This window comes from Giraffa tippelskirchi, chromosome 8, assembly GCF_054371585.1.
Source record: "Giraffa tippelskirchi isolate mGirTip1 chromosome 8, T2T-mGirTip1v1.2.pri, whole genome shotgun sequence".
NCBI classification, from domain to species: domain Eukaryota; kingdom Metazoa; phylum Chordata; class Mammalia; order Artiodactyla; family Giraffidae; genus Giraffa; species Giraffa tippelskirchi.
In genome coordinates, this window is record NC_137282.1 from 148,410,850 (window position 1) to 148,429,131 (window position 18,282).

An 18,282-nucleotide genomic window follows, 5' to 3' on the forward strand; every position below is an offset into this window, starting at 1 on the left:
TTTTGTTTGCAAACCTTAAAGGACAATAGTGATGTAATGTTATTTCCCTCACCAAGAGTATCTCTTGACTTTCTAAAGCTTATGTGGGCTGGAATACTCAGTCTCAGGGGACTAGTTGAGGAAATCCCCATCATTTGTTATAACTAATCTTATTTCCTTATCTATTTATAAAGACATAGATACATATTTCTTAATATCTATCTAACTAGAATATCTAGTTAGATATTAACTTGGCAAGAAAGCTATGACAAACCTAGACAGCGTGTTAAAAAGAGAAGACATCATTTTGCCGAAAAAATTCTGTATAGTCAAGGCTATGGTCTTTCCAGTAGTCATGTATGGATGTGAGAGCTGGACAATAAGAAGGAAGAGAGAGTGCTGAAGAATTGATGCTTTCAAACTGTGGTGCTGGAGAAGAGTCCCTTGGAAACCAAGGAGATCAAACCAGTCAATCAATTAAAGGAAATCAACCCTGAATACTCTTTGGAAGGGCTGATGCTGAAGCTGTAGCTCCAATACTTTGATCACCTGATGCAAACAGATGACTCATTTCCAAAGACTCGTCGGAAAGACTGAAGGCAGAAGGAGAAAAGGGTGACAGAGGATGAGATGGTTGGATGGCATCACCAAATCAGTAGACACGAACTCCAGAGATGATGAGGGACAGGTACGCCTGGTGTGCTGTAGCCCATGGGGTCGTGAAGAATCAGACACAACTTTGTGACTGAACAACAACAACAAAAACTAGAACATCTATCTATCTTTCTATCTATCAATTATCTTCATTACAAAAAAGGGAAGAAAGGTAAGATAAATTTATTATAAAACAGCAAGCCAGTTTGTATTCTGATGAATATTTTAATATGTTTTTCTTCAATATCTGGACACCTTTTCAGATGAAGTCCTTCTAAATTTAAATCAATTGGTCTAATTATGAATCTGAAAAAGCCATAATAAATGTCTTGAATTTGGGGACACACAGTAATGTATTTATTTATGATTACCTTCTCCTCATAGAAATTAAGTCAGATAATCACAGTATCAAGGATGTGGCCAGAAGTCATATCTGTACTTCTTCACTTTTGGCTTTTTAGAAGAAGCAGTTTGGGCTAGGGGAAAAAGTTTGGTCTGGACTCAGATATAAGACTAACTCAAGCCACAATAATCCTTATAAGGCACTATGACAAGTTCAGTTCAGTTCAGTCGCTCAGTCATGCCCAACTCTTTGTAACTCCATGGACTGCAGCACGCCAGGCCCCTGTCCATCACCAACTCCCGGAGTTTACTCAAACTCATGTCCATTGAGTCAGTGATGCCATCCAACATCTCATCCTCTGTTGTCCCCTTCTCCTCATGCCTTCAATCTTTCTCAGCATCAGGGTCTTTTCAAATGAGTCAGCTCTTCGCATCAGGTGGGCAAAGTACTGGAGTTTCAGCTTCAGCATCAGTCCTTCCAATGACTATTCAGGACTGATTTCCTTTACAATGGACTCGTTGGATCTTTTTGCAGTCCAAGGGACTGTCAAGGGTCTTCTCCAACACCACAGTTCAAAAGCATCAATTCTTCGGTGCTCAGCTTTCTTTATAGTCCAACTCTCACATCCATACATGACTACCGGAAAAACCATAGCTTTGACTAGACGGACCTTCATTGGCAAAGTAATGTCTCTGCTTTTTTATATGCTGTCTAGGTTGATCATAGCTTTTCTTCCAAGGAGCAAGTGTCTTTTAATTTCATGGCTGCAGTCACCATCTGCAGTGATTTTGGAGCCCCCCAAAATAAAGTCTGTCACTGTTTCTACTGTTTCCCCATTTATTTGCCATGAAGTGATGGGACCAGATGCCATGATCTTAGTTTTCTGAATGTTGAGTTGTGAGCCAACTTTTTCACTCTCCTCTTTCACTTTCATCAACAGGCTCTTTAGTTCTTCTTTGCTTTCTGCCATAAGGGTGGTGTCATCTGCGTATCTGAGGTTATTGATATTTCTCCCGGCAATCTTGACTCCAGCTTGTGTTTCATCCAGCCCACTGTTTCTCATGACGTACCCTGCATATAAGTTAAATAAGCATGGTGACAATATACAGCCTCGACATACTCCTTTCCTGATTTGGAACCAGTCTGTTGTTCCATGTCCAGTTCTAACAAGTTATTTGCATGTAATCCTTGTAGCTATTTGATGAGTTAGATAGCATTGTGACCTCCATTTTATTGGTAGGAAGACTGAACCAATTGACTCAAGGTGACACATCTAGGAAGAAGTAGAGTTTGTTATTCAAACCTAAGTCCATGTGATTCCAGTTTGAATTTGGAATCACTAGGCTGACCTGGGTTTACACTCCAGCGGCCCCACTTTAATGGTACCACTTTCACAAATTAAACCATGTCTTTCAGTCTCTACTTCCTCATTCATAGACAAGGATGTAATGCTAACTATCTTAAATCGTTCTTTTAAAGATAAAATAAGACCATGTTTGTGCAATCACCAACGCAGAGTATGTGTTTAAAAACTATTCATTTCTCATTCTTTACAACTCAATAAAAATGAGACATTGGTCTAGAAAACAATTAGCAGGTGCCAGAGTGGTTCTCCTCCTTAGATACACATTAGAATCTGCTGAAGGACTTTTGAAAAGTACTAACGCCTACTAAGAAGGAAGTATGAGTGGGGTTTCTAAGACACTGGTGATGCTCTGTTTACCAGAGTGGTGGTAACACAGGTGTGTTCATTTTATGATAATTCCTTAAGCTGTACACTTACAGTAGCTGCATTCATCTGTATGCTTATTTCACTTCGATTAAAATGGATACTTAAAAAAACACTACTTCCCAGGTCTCACTCTTCAGAAATTCTGATTTAATAGCTCTATAGACCCTAATGCTGGGTAGGATTGGAGGCAGGAAGAGAAGGGGATGACAGAGGATGAAATGGTTGGATGGAATCACTGACTCAATGGACATGGGTTTGGGTAGACTCTGGGAGTTGGTGATGGACAGAGAGGCCTGGCATGCTGCAATTCATGGGGTCACAAAGAGTCGGACACAACTGAGCGACTGAACTGAACTGAAGATGGGTATAAACATCACCTTTATTTAAAAGCTTCTCTGGAGCTATCACATTCAGCCTGCTTTGAGAACTGGTCTTAGCATAGAATCAAACTTTAATAGGTTTAAGAATCAAGGAAGACACATTTTATGGCAAAATAGGCAATATTTGCCAAATTCAAAAGTCTAAGTGTATAATAATTAGATGTAGATAATATGAAATAGCATCTTTATTTCTTGTAGGAATCCCACAACCCCCAAAACGGGAATTGGAATATGCTATAAAGATCTGTTAGTTGTCTCAAAGAGTGCTTCAAATTCTTTACCCTTCTTTCTTTTATGAAGTTTGATTAACATCTACTTTATTAAGCCATCCTGCTTTTGTTTTGAACATCTTTGTACAACTTAACCTATGTAGTTTGAAAATATAAGTAAAATAAAACTGTGAGTTAAAAGGTATACTCCACCCAAGTGCCTACAAATGCAAATTTTTTCAAATATCCAATGATAACAGACAAAGAAATTGATAATATTTGCATTGTTCTTCTTTCCCCAAACAGACTTAATTATCCTTTTCGTCCCTTATTATTGGACACTGACCTTTTAGACGATGCTATTACCATTTGCTCCTCTCTCCTGATCAACACGTATGTATGTACGTAACACATATGTTTACATGTGCTATCAGAGAAAAACATTTTATAGAAATTTAAACAGATTCACTTTACAAACTTTAAATTTATTAACATTAATTGAAAATATACTACATAGTAATTTCTTTGTGAATTTTTATCAATGTCTTTATAGTGAAACTTTAAAGCGAACCACTCACTTTGCTGAATTTTTTCAAAACTGTCTATAAAAACAGTCACATGAGATGAAATTTCAGGTATTTATTGTATATATTTAAAGCACTCTGACTTGCTTTCCAGAGAAGGCAATGGCAACCTACTCCAGTACTCTCGCCTGGAAAATCCCATGGACAGAGGAGCCTGGTAGGCTGCAGTCCATGGGGCTGCTAAGAGTCAGACACGACTGAGTGACTTCACTTTCACTTTTCACTTTTATGCATTGGAGAAGGAAATGGCAACCCACTCCAGTATTCTTGCCTGGAGGATCCCAGGGATGGGGGAGCCTGGTGGGCTGCTGTCTATGGGGTCGCACAGAGTCGGACATGACTGAAGCGACTTAGCAACAGCAGCAGACTTGCTTTCACAGGCAAAACTGTCATTCTTAATGGAATTGCTTCTCTTGCTAGTAACAATTCTTTCTTCATTCAGTGTCTAACTAATAACCAAGAGCATGTTCAGACATCTTCATAAAAGGAGGACCATTTGTATCACTGACTGAGCCAGCATGGCTTAATGATTTTGTGTAAAAACTGAGTTATCAGATGAGTAATCTTGATTATTGACATGACTGTAAAACCATAAACATCAGGTTTTGGAGTATGCTCAAAAAAGGCATATGCTTATAAATTACACTAGCTGATGGGAGAAAAATAAGAGAATAGGAAAGAAATTTCTAGCCTCATGCTCAACTGACAAACCTACAATGTGAATATCAACTACATTGTCTTCAGCTGATGGACTATAGACACCAATAGATTATTATACTTTCAAATCTGCTGGAAAAACTTTGGGTTAGAAAACTTATAAAAGTAAAAGTTGCTGAAATATTGAAAAATAAAGATTATTCAGTATTAAACCATCTGTGGTATTAAAGGTTGTAAGTACAAATAAATCTCATTGAGGCTAGCATACTAATGTAAGATTTAGGCTGTCGATAACTATTTGCAATTAAGTGTCCTGTGCAAATACCATGGGATTATATGTTTCAAGTTGTGAGGAAAAAAAGCATTCATTTTGGGCATTTCTTAAATTTAATAACAGCTGGTGTGCTAGAAAGAAAAATGAAAAAAAATATTTTCTCTGGATTAGCAGAGAAAGAACTAGTATCTATCAGTGGTTAACATTATGAGTTTTATACATATCTCTGGTTTGGATTCATTCATAGATTGCACAGATATTAATTAAATAAGACTTCAAGAGAGAACATAGATTTTTGAAAATGGGGATTGGTCTCCAATGTTTTGGTTGCCAGGTAATGGATTAGCAAGCTGACAGTGTGAAATCCATTCATTTCTTCTTACCACTCAGGAAGCAGGTAGTCTCTCACTCCCTGCTGGCTTACAAACTTTCACAGAAAGGTAAAGACATCACAGCGGCAGCACTAAGTTTTACTTATAAGGAATACTATTTTGTTCATGACATTTGACCTTTCCTATTAAATACCTATATTATTTTAATTAATATAGCTGGTGCATTCACACATTTTAGTTTTATTTTTTAATACAATGGTGCTGATTTGAACCATATGGAGTTATCTTTATGTAGTTTCAAAATGATCAAACAGTGACAATTTCACACTTTCATAAAGTTCAATGTGTTATTAATTTACTTTAGGGTTAGTGAAGGGGCAGGGGTGAATTTTATAGCAAGTAGTATAGGAAAGATTGTGTGTGAGAGAGAGAAACAATATATCTGTGTGTGTGTGTGTGTAAGTGTGTGTGTTTACTGAGAGTCTGTTGTGTGGGCCGTGTCACATGCATCAGATATACAGCAAAGAGCCAGATAAAGCCACTGCTCTCATGAAATGTGTGTGTCCATATGGGAGACAAAAAACAAAGATAATTCCAGATAAGTGCTATGAAAACCCAGGATATTCAGTAAAAGTAATTACAGAAAAACAGGATGTGAAGGGAGCAGCTATTTTAGATAAGAAAGGCCTCCCTCAGAATGAGAGTTGAATAAAACCCTGAAAATAGAAAATAACTTTTGGAAAGAATTGTGTTCTTTGCTAATGGACAAGCAAATGAAAAAGGCCCTGAGGAGGGAAGGTATTTGGCCTTTGTTGATGAAGAACAAGGAAACCAGTGTGTCTGGAGCGGAATGAGTGAACAGCACAGTGGTCCCAGTTGAAGGGAGAAAAGGCCACCAAATGGGATTGCGCAGGAGTGGCCAGTGACACAGAAGGAACACAAGAGAAGTGTGTTACCTGTGAAGCTAAATTAAAAAATAAATTCATGAAGGGAAGAAGGGTTCACCTTTGTCAATTGCACTGAAAGGCCAGATAAGGTGTGAACTTAGAATTGACCACTGTGTTATTTATTAATGGTAATCAAGTTCTTATTATAGATGTTTATGAAGTAATTGTCCACTGAATTTTTTTCTTATTTTTAAAAATAAAGTATAAGCACAGGAAAAAGTCATCCTTTTTAGTGTGCATTTCTATAAGTCTTGAAAAACAAATACAGGTGTGTTATGACTCCCCTAATTAGGGTGCAGAACTTTTCTTCAAAACCCAGTATTCTTAGTGCCTCTTTGAAGTAAACACCTTCCACATCCTCTGCTATAGATATGTTTTCTGTCCCTCTACTTTTGCAAGCATGACATATATATGGAATTATACAGCATGTGGCTCTCTAAATCTGGCTGCTTTCATTTAGCATAAAACATTTGCGATTCATCCTATTGTTACAAGTATCAGTAGCTCTAATCCACTTACTGCTGAGATGTATTCCATTGTATCCATAAACCAAAATTTGTTTACCCATTCTCCTGTTGAGTGTTGGTTTCAGTTTTTGGAGATTACAAATAAATCTGCTATAAATATTCACATAGAGGGTTTTTTTGTTTTTTGTTTTTTGTCTTGAGGTTTTTATTTCATTTCAGTAAATACTAAGGAAGCAGAGTGTTGAGCTATATGGTAATTGCATGGTTAACTCTTTAAAAAAAAAACATCTAAACTGTTTTTCAAAGTCATTGATCCCTTTTTTCACTCCAACCAACAATAAATGACAGTTCTACTTGCTCCATAGTTATTTTTTTCCTTTCTTTTAATTTTAGCCATTCTATAAGGTAATATATCATTGTGGTTTTGATTTTTATTTCTCTAATGTCTGATACTAAGCACAGTTTCAGGTACTTATTTGCCATCCCTATTGTCCTCTTCAATGAACTATCTGTTCAAATCATTTGTCCATTTCTTAATCACATTGTGTGTTGCCTTACTATTGAGTTATGAATGCTCTTTAGGTATTCTGCATACCAGACTTTTATCAGATATGTGCTTTGCAAATATTTTCTCCCAGTCTGTGGCTTGTCTTTTCATTCTCTTAACAGTGCTTTTCAGAGAGCAGAAGTTTCAAACTTTGAAAAAATCCAAAAGATCATTTTTTTCCCCCATGAATTAGGCTTTTCCAGTCATACCAAAAAATTCTCTGCCTAACTAATCCAACTTCACAAAAGATTCCTTCTCTGTTTCTTCTAGAAATTTCATAGGTATAGAGTTTGCACTTTATGGCCTTGTAGATTTCATAAGATGGAAATCATTGGTGACTTTTACATGAGTGAGTATTAATTTGTGCAAAGACCTAGTCAGAATAGGTTGAAGAGAAAATGAAAGGTAACAGAATTGGGACCATCTTTAGAGGACTTCTGCTGAGGCTCTCCAGGTGGCGCTAGTGGCAAAGAACCCACCTGCCATAAGAGATGCAGGTGCGATCCTTGGGTCAGGAAGATCCCCTGGAGGAGGGCATGGGCATGGCAACCCACTTCAGTATTCTTGTCTGGAGAATCCCATGGACAGAGGGGCCTGGTGGCCTACCGTCCATGGGGTTGCGAAGAGTCAGATATGACTGAAGCAACTTAGCATGCATGTTAGTGAACCTCTGCTATAAAGTGTAGGTGAAAATTGAGGTTTTAGTTGGAGAGAAATCTTATGGTGGAGTATGATGGCTGGTTATGTGTAGATAAGCAAAATTCAAAGCATTGGCTTATGTATCTATAAATTAAAATGATACAAATTGAGACAAATCAGAGGAGAGCAAACCCAGTGAAACCTCACTTGGTAGCAGGTTAAAAGCTCCAAGCCAGAGAGTGTTTATTTAAGATGAAAATAACAGGGTTTCTAGGGCAAGTAAGGATAAACTACTATGCTTTCTGCATTAGAGCCAGTGAAATGTTTGGCTTGGAAAAAATGAAGAGAAGTGGGAAAAGAATTTCAATTTGACCTTAAACTCAGCAACTTGTCTAATTGAGTCTTTTTCCATGGATTGAGCAAGAGAGAATTAGGGAGTGGGGGTGTCTTTTCCCTGGGCAGAACCTCAGTGGGTTTCACATTTCCTCAGAGCTCTTCAAATCTCCTTTAAACACAGTCTGTTTATAAAGTGACCTCCGTGGCTTTGGTACAATTCCTGCAGTCCAGGCATTCTTTCTCCCCAGCATCCCAGAAAGTAGTCAGGGGCTGTGATGACATACACATGGGGCACGGTAGAAGATGAAGCTGAATGAAGGGCCTTTTGGGGGTAGCCCATTCCTTTAACTATACAATATTCTCCAGGCTTTCAAAGGGGAAAGAAGAGCATGGTTAAGAAGTTATGGAATTCCACGGTGGCCAAAATTCATATATGAGATTTGATTTCTAGTAGTAGATCAGATTCCATAAAACAATGTTCTGACTTTCTGAGAGCAGAGTTCTGAGTCTCCCCTTCATAGCCATTCAGATTTACATGGAGAGGGACCTCTACTATATACACATAACTCAGTTAAGGGCCATCAGTAGGAAACCAAGGCATTCAGGTTGACAACTTTAAAGAATTAGGAGACAAGTGTTGAGTTTTCATGGTGGTTTTAATTCTTCTTTTGTTTGCTTGCTTATATTGTCATAAAACTAGTTTCTTTACACCTATAACTTGAGCAATATATGACAACAAGCACTAAATGAAGTAAACTTGAAATAATCCATTTCTTTAAAATACCCAGTTAAGCATTACAGAGCATATTATAGAGCATATTACAGAAATATTTGTTGGACCACTTATAAGGGAAAATACTATAGAGAATGTAGGTGTTATGATGGTCTTTGTGTGTGTCAATGTGTCAGCAAAGAACTATGAAAGGAATGGCTTTACTCTGGAGTAATGCAAAATGATTTTGCAATTTGATAAAATATACATCTAGTCTTTGACATGTCTACTTTTCATTTTGTTTATGTAAGGGGCAGTGAAATCATTAGGAATAAGAGCAACTTTTATATAACTTTTTAGTTCAATAATATGTACATTGTATTATGCCTGATTTATATGTGAAATTATTGGTCAGCAATCTTGAGTAAATCAATGACATTTCTCTTACTGTACATAATAATGGAGACAGTATTTGTGACCCTTGGACAGAGAGCAGTTGAAAGTTTCTCTTGTCTACCTCTTTCCTTTTATAGGAGCTTATGACCTTAGTAGTGGGTAAAGAACTGGATTCAGCTCAAGCTGATGACAGAGCAAGTTCATTTCTACAAGGACATTATTGTCACATTTTCTCAATGTTCAGTTTAGATCAAAATTACAGTTTATATATTTTAAAATTATTTTCTGTACACCAACCTGTGCTCAATAATTTGAGTGAATTTTTCTTTTCATTAATTGCCATAAAATAGGTAATACTTTTATCCATATTTTACAGATGGAGAAATAGGTTTAAAGAGGACCAATAACTTTCCCACAGTTCACACACAGATTACATAAAAGAACTAATGTCTTAAATGCAAGATTCTTGAGGGTAGATTCTTGACCATGAAGCGATAAATAGTGAAGTAAGCCAGAGAGAAAAACACCAATACAGCATACTAACGCATATATATGGAATTTGAAAGATGGTAACGATAACCCTATATGCGAGACAGAATAAGAGACACAGATGCATAGAAGTCTTATGGACTCTGAGGGAGAAGGTGAGGGTGGGACGTTCTAGGAGAATAGCATTGAAACATGTATATTATCATATGTGAAACAGAACACCATTCCATGTTCAATGCACGAGACAAATGCTCAGGGCTGGGGCAATGGGATGACCCAGAGGGAGGGGATGGGGAGGGAGGTGGGAGGGGGGTCCAGGAAGGGGAACACATGTAAACCCATGGCTGATTCATGTCAATGTATGGCAAAAACTATTACAATATTGTAAAGTAATTAGCCCCCAACTAAAATAAATAAATAAATAAAAAAGAAAGAAAGAAAAACAGAAACATGTCTAAATAAGAAACTTCTGCAATCATGACAAAATGAAAGTAGCATCCTAGTTGGAAGCCATAATTGTCATTTCCAATCAATATTTTTGGAAGACCAATCTCAGGTATTGTTTGGATGGAGAATATGTGAAGGATCATGATCTCCAGCTTATTTGTAAGTTTAGCTTTAAGCTAAAATAGCCCAGAAATCTCAGAAAAGACACTGTGTGAATAAATACTCCTAGACTGCTTACTCAGACCTACGTGATGTTACCAAAAGCATCATCACTTTAAAGAAAACATTCAGAGTCTTTAAGACCCCAGATACTGCTGCTGCCACTCTTGAACCCCAATGTATATCAAAACATTGTGCAGATTCCCTGATAGGAATGCTCAGTTGACCATTTAAATCCTAAGGCAATTAGCCCAGTCATTCTTATTATCTCATGATATCAACATGTTTCAGAGAACAAAGATTTTCTTTATCATTTTCAAGTAATAAATTCACACAAGTACACAAGTGAAGGAGCCTTGAAAGAAAGGGGAAATCGGGCTCTGATATGTTAAAAGTTTGCTTTGGAGAGAGAGCTACAGCAAAATTATCAGAGCTGCAAGAGTTAAGAAGTAGTCTTTGCATTCGTTTGTATGATTGTATTGATCACCTGATTTTCACCCAGTGTGCATTCACCATCTGTCAATGTTGCCTACACTGTCATTAAAATGTGAGTTATGGCTATTATTTTATTATTAAATTGTTTTATGAAAGCCTGTAGTACTATGCATATATGACTATATATGTGTGTGTGTGTATATATACATATATACACATATACATATTTGATTCAGGATAGCAAACTTTCAGTGTCAGAAAGTTTGTGAGGGAGTTATTCTTTGCAGTAGACATTCGGATCATTTTCAGTTCTGTGGCAGACACAGACCCTTTGTCATTAAACACATCAAAGCTTTGCTTCCAGGAAGGCTAATCTTCTCAGTTTTCCCTCTCTGAGTCAGAATTGGAGTGCTCTTCTCATGAAAAATGTAAATTAATAAAGAGAAAATGGCCCTCTCTCTCTGCCTCTTTCCATGTCTTGGACCCTCTCTCTCTCTCCCTGCTTCAAAACTCTTCCAACAAACCCTCACACTTCAGAAAGAAAAAAAAAAAATCAATCTTTGGCCAAAGACTAAATAAGCAGTTGTTATTTGGCATTTTGTTTTGTGATTCATAGATACGCATTTGCAATGTTAAATATTTATAGCATTTACATAATGGGACACATTTCCCATCGATTTCATTTCTGCCCTAAATTCCAAGGAGAGCCTTGACATTAAACCTCGACTTTGGAAAGAAACAACTCCCCCAAAATATGCTAACCATCTACCCCTTTGTTTGCATTCTCTTCAGTGGCTTACATAAATATGCAAGATTTGCAGAGAGTGTAAAATGAAGTGCTTGACATGCTCTTCGGTGTTCCCAGCAGTTCTTCTGGGACCAGACCATGCTAGCTCCACCCTCCATTACCATGGACCACCGCTGCCCAAAGAGGATGTTAGTGAGACAAGGGAAGCGGACCATATGAAACCCTCAGAGCGTGGACATGAGGGTTTCCCAAAGAGAAATGTTATTACTTCAGCATGGCAAAAATTGAAGAGTTTTAAGACAGAAGAAGAGAATATTTCTCTGGATCAACTCTTCAAAGATATTCTTAGACAAACCTTCTAGAGAAATAGAGATGACCATTTCTTATTTTTTAATTGAGGTATAGTTAACGTGGGCTCCCTGGTGGCTCAGAGAGTGAAGAATGCACCTGCAATGCAGGAGACCTGGGTTCGATTCCTGGGTTGGGAAGATCCCCTGGAGAAGGGCATGGCAACCCACTCCAGTATTCTTGCCTGGAGAATCCCCATGGACAGAGGAGCCTGGTGGGACAGTTCATGGTGTCACAAAGAGTCAGACACGACTGAGTGATGAAGCACAGCACAGCACATAGTTGATATATGATATAATTCACATGTGTACAACGTAGCAATTCACCATTTGTAAAGGTTGTACTCCATTTATAGTTATTATAAAATATTGGTTCTTTTCCCTGTGTTGTAATACAATATAGATTTGTAGCTTTATGTTTTACATAATAGTTGTACCTCTTAATCCCTTACCTCTGTCTTGCCCCTTCCCTCGTTCCCTCTCCCCACTAGTAACCACTACTTTGTCCTCTATATCTGTGTGTCTATTTCCTTTTTGTTATATTCACTAGTTTGTTTTTTTTGTATATATATCACACAGAATGGAAATAGTACAGTATTTGTCTTTTTTTATCTGACTTGATTCACTTTGTGTAATATTCTTGAAATCCATCCATACGGTTGTAAATTTCTTTCTTAAGGCTGAGTATAGCATTTCATATTTTTTTAAAAAGTGCTCTATTTATAGAATCTTGCATTTCTGGTAATCTCTTAAAATTTCCACATGTATTTACACAATATGTCAATGTCTAAGTATTACAACAATTATTTGTTCTTCATCAAAAATGATGGTCTTCTTTTACTCATTGGTCTCTCACCAGTAGCATCTGCAGGCTGTCCACTGGCTGTTATTTACTTTTCTGTTTTCCCATACCAAGTGCTTCTTTTCACACCTCCTCATTATCCTATTAAGAAATATGAATCATCTATGTATAAACCAGTATTTCCCAAAATGCATTCCAAGAAAAGGCAGTGTCATGGGAATGTAATAAATTAGGATTCCATCTACAAAAGAATTGGGATTCCATTTCAAGCATGTTCCAAAAAATCCTGGGATAAATAAAATTTAGGTTTTTTTATGTAGGGTTTCTCAGAGCCTTTCATGAGTCTGTGCATTACAAAGCTCCAAAAAGGAAATATCATAACATGCTTTTTCCCTTCCTTCAGAAGAGTCTTGGCAGGACATTTTTAAGTCTCGGTCCCATGACACACTGGGCTTGATGGTGCAGCTGAATATTCTAGAACAGTGGTCCCCAAACTTTTGGCACCCAGGACATGTTTCACGGAAAACAATTTTTCCACAGACCAGGGTAGGGGAAGGTTTGGGATGACTCAAGAATATTACATTTATTGTGCACTTTATTTGTATTATTATTATGTCAGCTCCACCTCAGATCACCAGGCATGGGATCCCAAAGGCTGAGGATCCCTGCTCTAGAACTAATCTCCAAATTTCGCTACAGGGTAGGCAAAGAGTCAAAGTGTGCCTCCCTCTTCTACCTGCTAATAGTACAGACAACCAGGAGGCTATGTTTGGCTTTTGTTTCATGTTTCTTCCTAACTTTCAGTGTCTACTTCACAATATTTCAATAGGCTGGGTCCTAAAAATTCCATTATTACTCCGGCCACTTGTTGGAATGAGACTAGTATTACATATTGTAAAAAATTATGAAATTTAACACACAGGAATGCTTTAGACATTGTACAACCACTTGGCACAAATGAGAGATAAAAATAACTTTGTTACTTCTTGAAAAAATCCCTAATTATTTTGAGGATCATAGGCTTTTTTATTTGTTTTCTAAAAATAATATTGCATATAGTTTTTTTATTTATTAGTTGCAGGTGTACAGCATAGTGATTCAGTATTTTTCTAGATTATACTCCATTAAAAATTATTAAAAGAAAACGGCTATAAGTCTCTAGGCTGTATAATATATCCTGTTTCTTATATATTAATGGTCATTTTTTTTGATGCTGGGTGATCTCTGGCCAAAAAAAAAGCAGGGGGGAATAGAAACCACAAGCCATGAATGTGTGGCTGACATCAGGCAGCCAAAAGTCAAGAAGGAGCTATTCAGAGAGGTTTTGAGAATCTGGGTAGTAGAGAACATTCTTCTCTATCCTGCTATCCCTTACAAGGTCCACAATAGAGGCACATGAGTTCATTGTGTTAGTATTTGGCACTCAATCACCAACAGGCTAAACAGCACAACACCCACTCTGTCAACAGAATCTATTGAAAAAAAAAAATGTAATTTGGTCATTCAGCTGGTGGTTTTGCTAAATTACTTAAAATAACTGGCTTAACTCATGACTTAAAGAGTTTTCCTTGATCAAATGGACTCAATTCACAGGACGTTTTATTCTCAGACTGAAGAATCAAATAGAGACTATGGCCTTCAGACACAGAACAGTTGGAACATTCATTAGGTAAGTTCCCACTCGTGTTGCCACAATGAAGGCCTTGTCATTGTCAGCTTATTATAACTACAAGCCTATTTGAGGGACATTGAAAAGCATGGGATCTCTAGTTGAGAAATCAAAGAGTCCAAGAAATTCAAATGGTTTCTTGACAGTTGGCAGACACTAATGACTTTCTCGAGCTTAGATGGAAGTTATTGTTCAGTGGCTCGGTCATGTCTGATTCTTTGCAACCCCATGGACTGCAGTATGCCAGGCTTCCCTGTTCTTCACTATCTCCCAGAGCTTGCTCAAACTCATGTCCATTGAGTCAGTGATGTCATCCAACCATCTCATCCTCTGTTGCCCTTTTCCTCCTACCCTCAATCTTTCCCAGCATCAGGATCTTTTCTAATGAGTCAGCTCTTTGCATCAGGTGGACAAAGTCCTGCAGCTTCAGCTTCAGCATCAGTCCTTCCAGTGAGTATTCAGGGTTAGATAAGAGTAAGAGTGCCCTTCTTAAATAATTTGCTGACATATCATAAGGGCCTATCAGGTGAACAGAACTGGATGAATAATACGTCTTCATCTATGACAGATTTTTATTGGGCCATGCTTGGTGCTATTTATATGTTTATTTTAGCAATATATCAAAGACCTGTGAACCCACCACTCTATACAGAAGCTAAACATTAGAAATCACTTCCATGAGATCATCCTTTATCCACCCTATTCTCTCATGTCATCAAATCTATAGAAATATATTAGATAAATGCCATCTTGCATGTGACATACACACAAGTTTCATGCAACATGTCTATAGAGCACATACAGCCTTCCCTTTTAAAGAAATATTTTGTCAAATCTTTATACAACCACTTGAAAAGATAATTTACGAGTCCTATCAATTAGCTTGTCATTCTTGGTCTATATATTTAGAAGTGCCCCTGGCAGCTAGGACTGACTTCACCTATTTTTAGAAAGTACTACACAGTTTGCAAACCACTTAAATAAATAATTAGCTCTCAGGGTAAGGAGGGATGGGTTGAATTGGGAGATGGGGATTGACATATATACACTATTGATACTATGTATAAAATAGATGGGCTTCCCCGGTGGCTCAGTGGCAAAGAATCCACCTGCCAATGCAGGAGATGTAATAGACGCAGGTTCGATACCAGGATCAGGAAGATCCCCTGGCAGAGGGCACGGCAACCCACTCCAGTATTTTTGCCAGGAAAATCCCATGGACAGAGGATCCTGGCAGGCTACAGTCCATAGTGTTGCAAAGAATCGGATATGACTGAAGTGACTGAGCACACATAAACACATAAAATAGATAACTAATGAAAACCTACTGTATAGGAACTCGACTCAGTGCTCTGTGATGACCTAAATGGGAAGGAAATCCAGGAAAGACGGAATATACGTATGTGTATCACTGATTGACTCTGCCGTACAGTAGAAATTAACACAACATTGGTAAAGCAACTATACCCCAATAATTTTTTTTAATAATTAACTCTCATCATTTTCCACCAATATGTAAGCATGACTCCTGCCACAGGAAGGAGTATGTATGTCAGAACCAGAATTTTATGTCATTTCTATATTTTTTCCATGACATGGAACCTGAGGTATGTCTTTTCTCCACTGAAATGCACTGGGGGTAATACTATCCCTGTACAGAATTACATGACTGAAGCAGACCTTTGTTCCTTCTTTCATTACATTGACCTCTACAGTAAACGATGAGACATCTATTTTGATTTTTGTCTGCCCAGACTTAAAGAACTATGTGCTAAATTAAATGTAATTTGGGCCACTGTTTCACTTCTGTTCTGAAATCTTTGTGTAATTCTGGAAAGACTTGTACAGGAGCCCAAAACATGTTTTCAAAGTGAAAACAAAGGCTTATCCCAGCAGCTGTCTTTCCTGAGACTGCGTTATTCTACCTCCTTGATTATAGTCTTTAAAAAAAATCCAGGGAAAGGGTCTAGTTGGGGAGTAAGCTTGAGGGATCTGATTTCTGGAATTCAGACAATTGATCAGCCTTCCTCTTATATATATTATTTTGTTTCGAGATATTTTGCAGGTCCAAGAAAACCCCAAGCATTTGGCTTAGTGGAAATGAGAAGCGGTGTATTTGAATTGATGAAAAGAAATATGGATTGTGAACTATTTTTAATCTAGGTTTTATTAGTCTCCAGTCCCCATAATTAGAACAAGTCTAACAAAGTATTGCTTAGTAGTTGTCTCTAAGTGACTTTTCTTAGTTAATAGCTAATAATGATTTGTAATTAGGAAATAATTTAAATGTAAATAGATTCTTCTGCACTGCCTACCAATGCTTGAAAACAATTTGTTCTCTTAAATAGCCTAGAAATTACCCCAGCAGTCTTGATGATACTGTTAATTTTCTTGGAAAAAAATTCTACATAAGAAGTACAAAGAGAACTTTAGCTCTGTATCTACTTGAATTGTAACACATTTCTAAGAAATGAGAGTCCATGTTTATGAGACATTACTGGTCATTGGTGATGCAGTCAATCCAGGGAAAAAAGTGTGTGTGGAAGAGAATTTAGAAAGTGTCTCAATAAGTCACTGAATGCCTCAGAAAAATACTTAAGCCTGGTGTCATCCTCAGTCTTTTCAATCATTTCCTATGACAGTGTTCTCAAATGGGAAGATGAAGAAACCCAAGAAAGGAAAGTGCTTCAGGATATTACTAATCTGGATCAGAAAAGAATTGAGAGACGGGTCTGGATGGGAACTATTGAAGTAGCAAAGTAAGATAGTAGCAATGGGAATGTGCAAAGGTAGGGAGAATGATAATATTTTAGAAAGGGGAGAGGTAAGATTCGCTGAGATATCATTTGTGGAATTTGAAAGAGGATAAGAGGTGGAAAATGATTCCATGGTTTAGAATTGATGCCATCATTTGGCAAATGTTTGCCATACAAAGGGGATTGAGAGGGGAAATAAAGATTGTGTTAAGTCGCTTCAGGGTGTCTGACTCTTTGCCACCCTTATGGACTGTAGCCCACCAGGTTCCTCTGTCCATGGGATTCTCCATGCAAGAATCCTGGAGTGGGTGACTATGCCCTCTGCCAGGGGATCTTCCTGACCCAGGGACTGAACCCACGTCTCCTTTGGCTCCTGTATTGCAGGCAGATTCTTTACCACTGAGCCACCAGGCAAGCCCAAATAAAGATTGCTCATCCTTACATTTATCATACCCATAGGCATAGAACTCAGTGCGTTCATGCTAATGAGTATTTAACCTTATTAATTCTGTAGACAAAATTTGACCTTGATGCACTCATTTTATAATTTCTATATAAAGATGCAGCACTGATAGATGTCCTGATAGTCTTGGCTCCAGACCCTCTCTCCTGATTTAATCTTGATTGCATTTGTCTCTATTTGTCCTTGAGAAATTTTCAGCAGGAAAAGTCCTCTAGTAATTGTTAAACCCTCTCAAATGTCAACTATATAGACAGTTGAATTAGGAGATAGATATCCCCTGTAACACTTCAGTGCTCCAATTGCAAGAGACCATGAATGGACTTGTGTTGAGGTGAAATATGGAAGACCCAGAAAATAAAGAGGGAGGGAAGAGTCATGTTATTACAAAATAGTAAGCTTTTCACTAACAGTTAGCTTTTCCCTAACCTCATCCTCTAGGCGAGGATTTACTTAACTATGTAACATAACAACATTAGCAAAAGCCTGTTTCATAAAAAATGAAAAAAGTCTTCATAGACGCTAAACAGTAATAAATTCGAGTATCAAATTAGACTACAAAGAAGTACAGAATGTTTTTTAAGGTATCTGGATTTTTTCATCATTTATTTCTACATTAATCTTTGTACTTCCATTTCTCCTGGATTTTCTGATTTCCCTCTATTCTATTTGGCAGGTTATTTTCTTACATTTCATTTTGACATATGACTGATTTGTAAATTCAAGGGCAAGTAAAGGGGTCTGCATCTTTACCAACTTCTAAAATCTTGAATTTAGTTTTA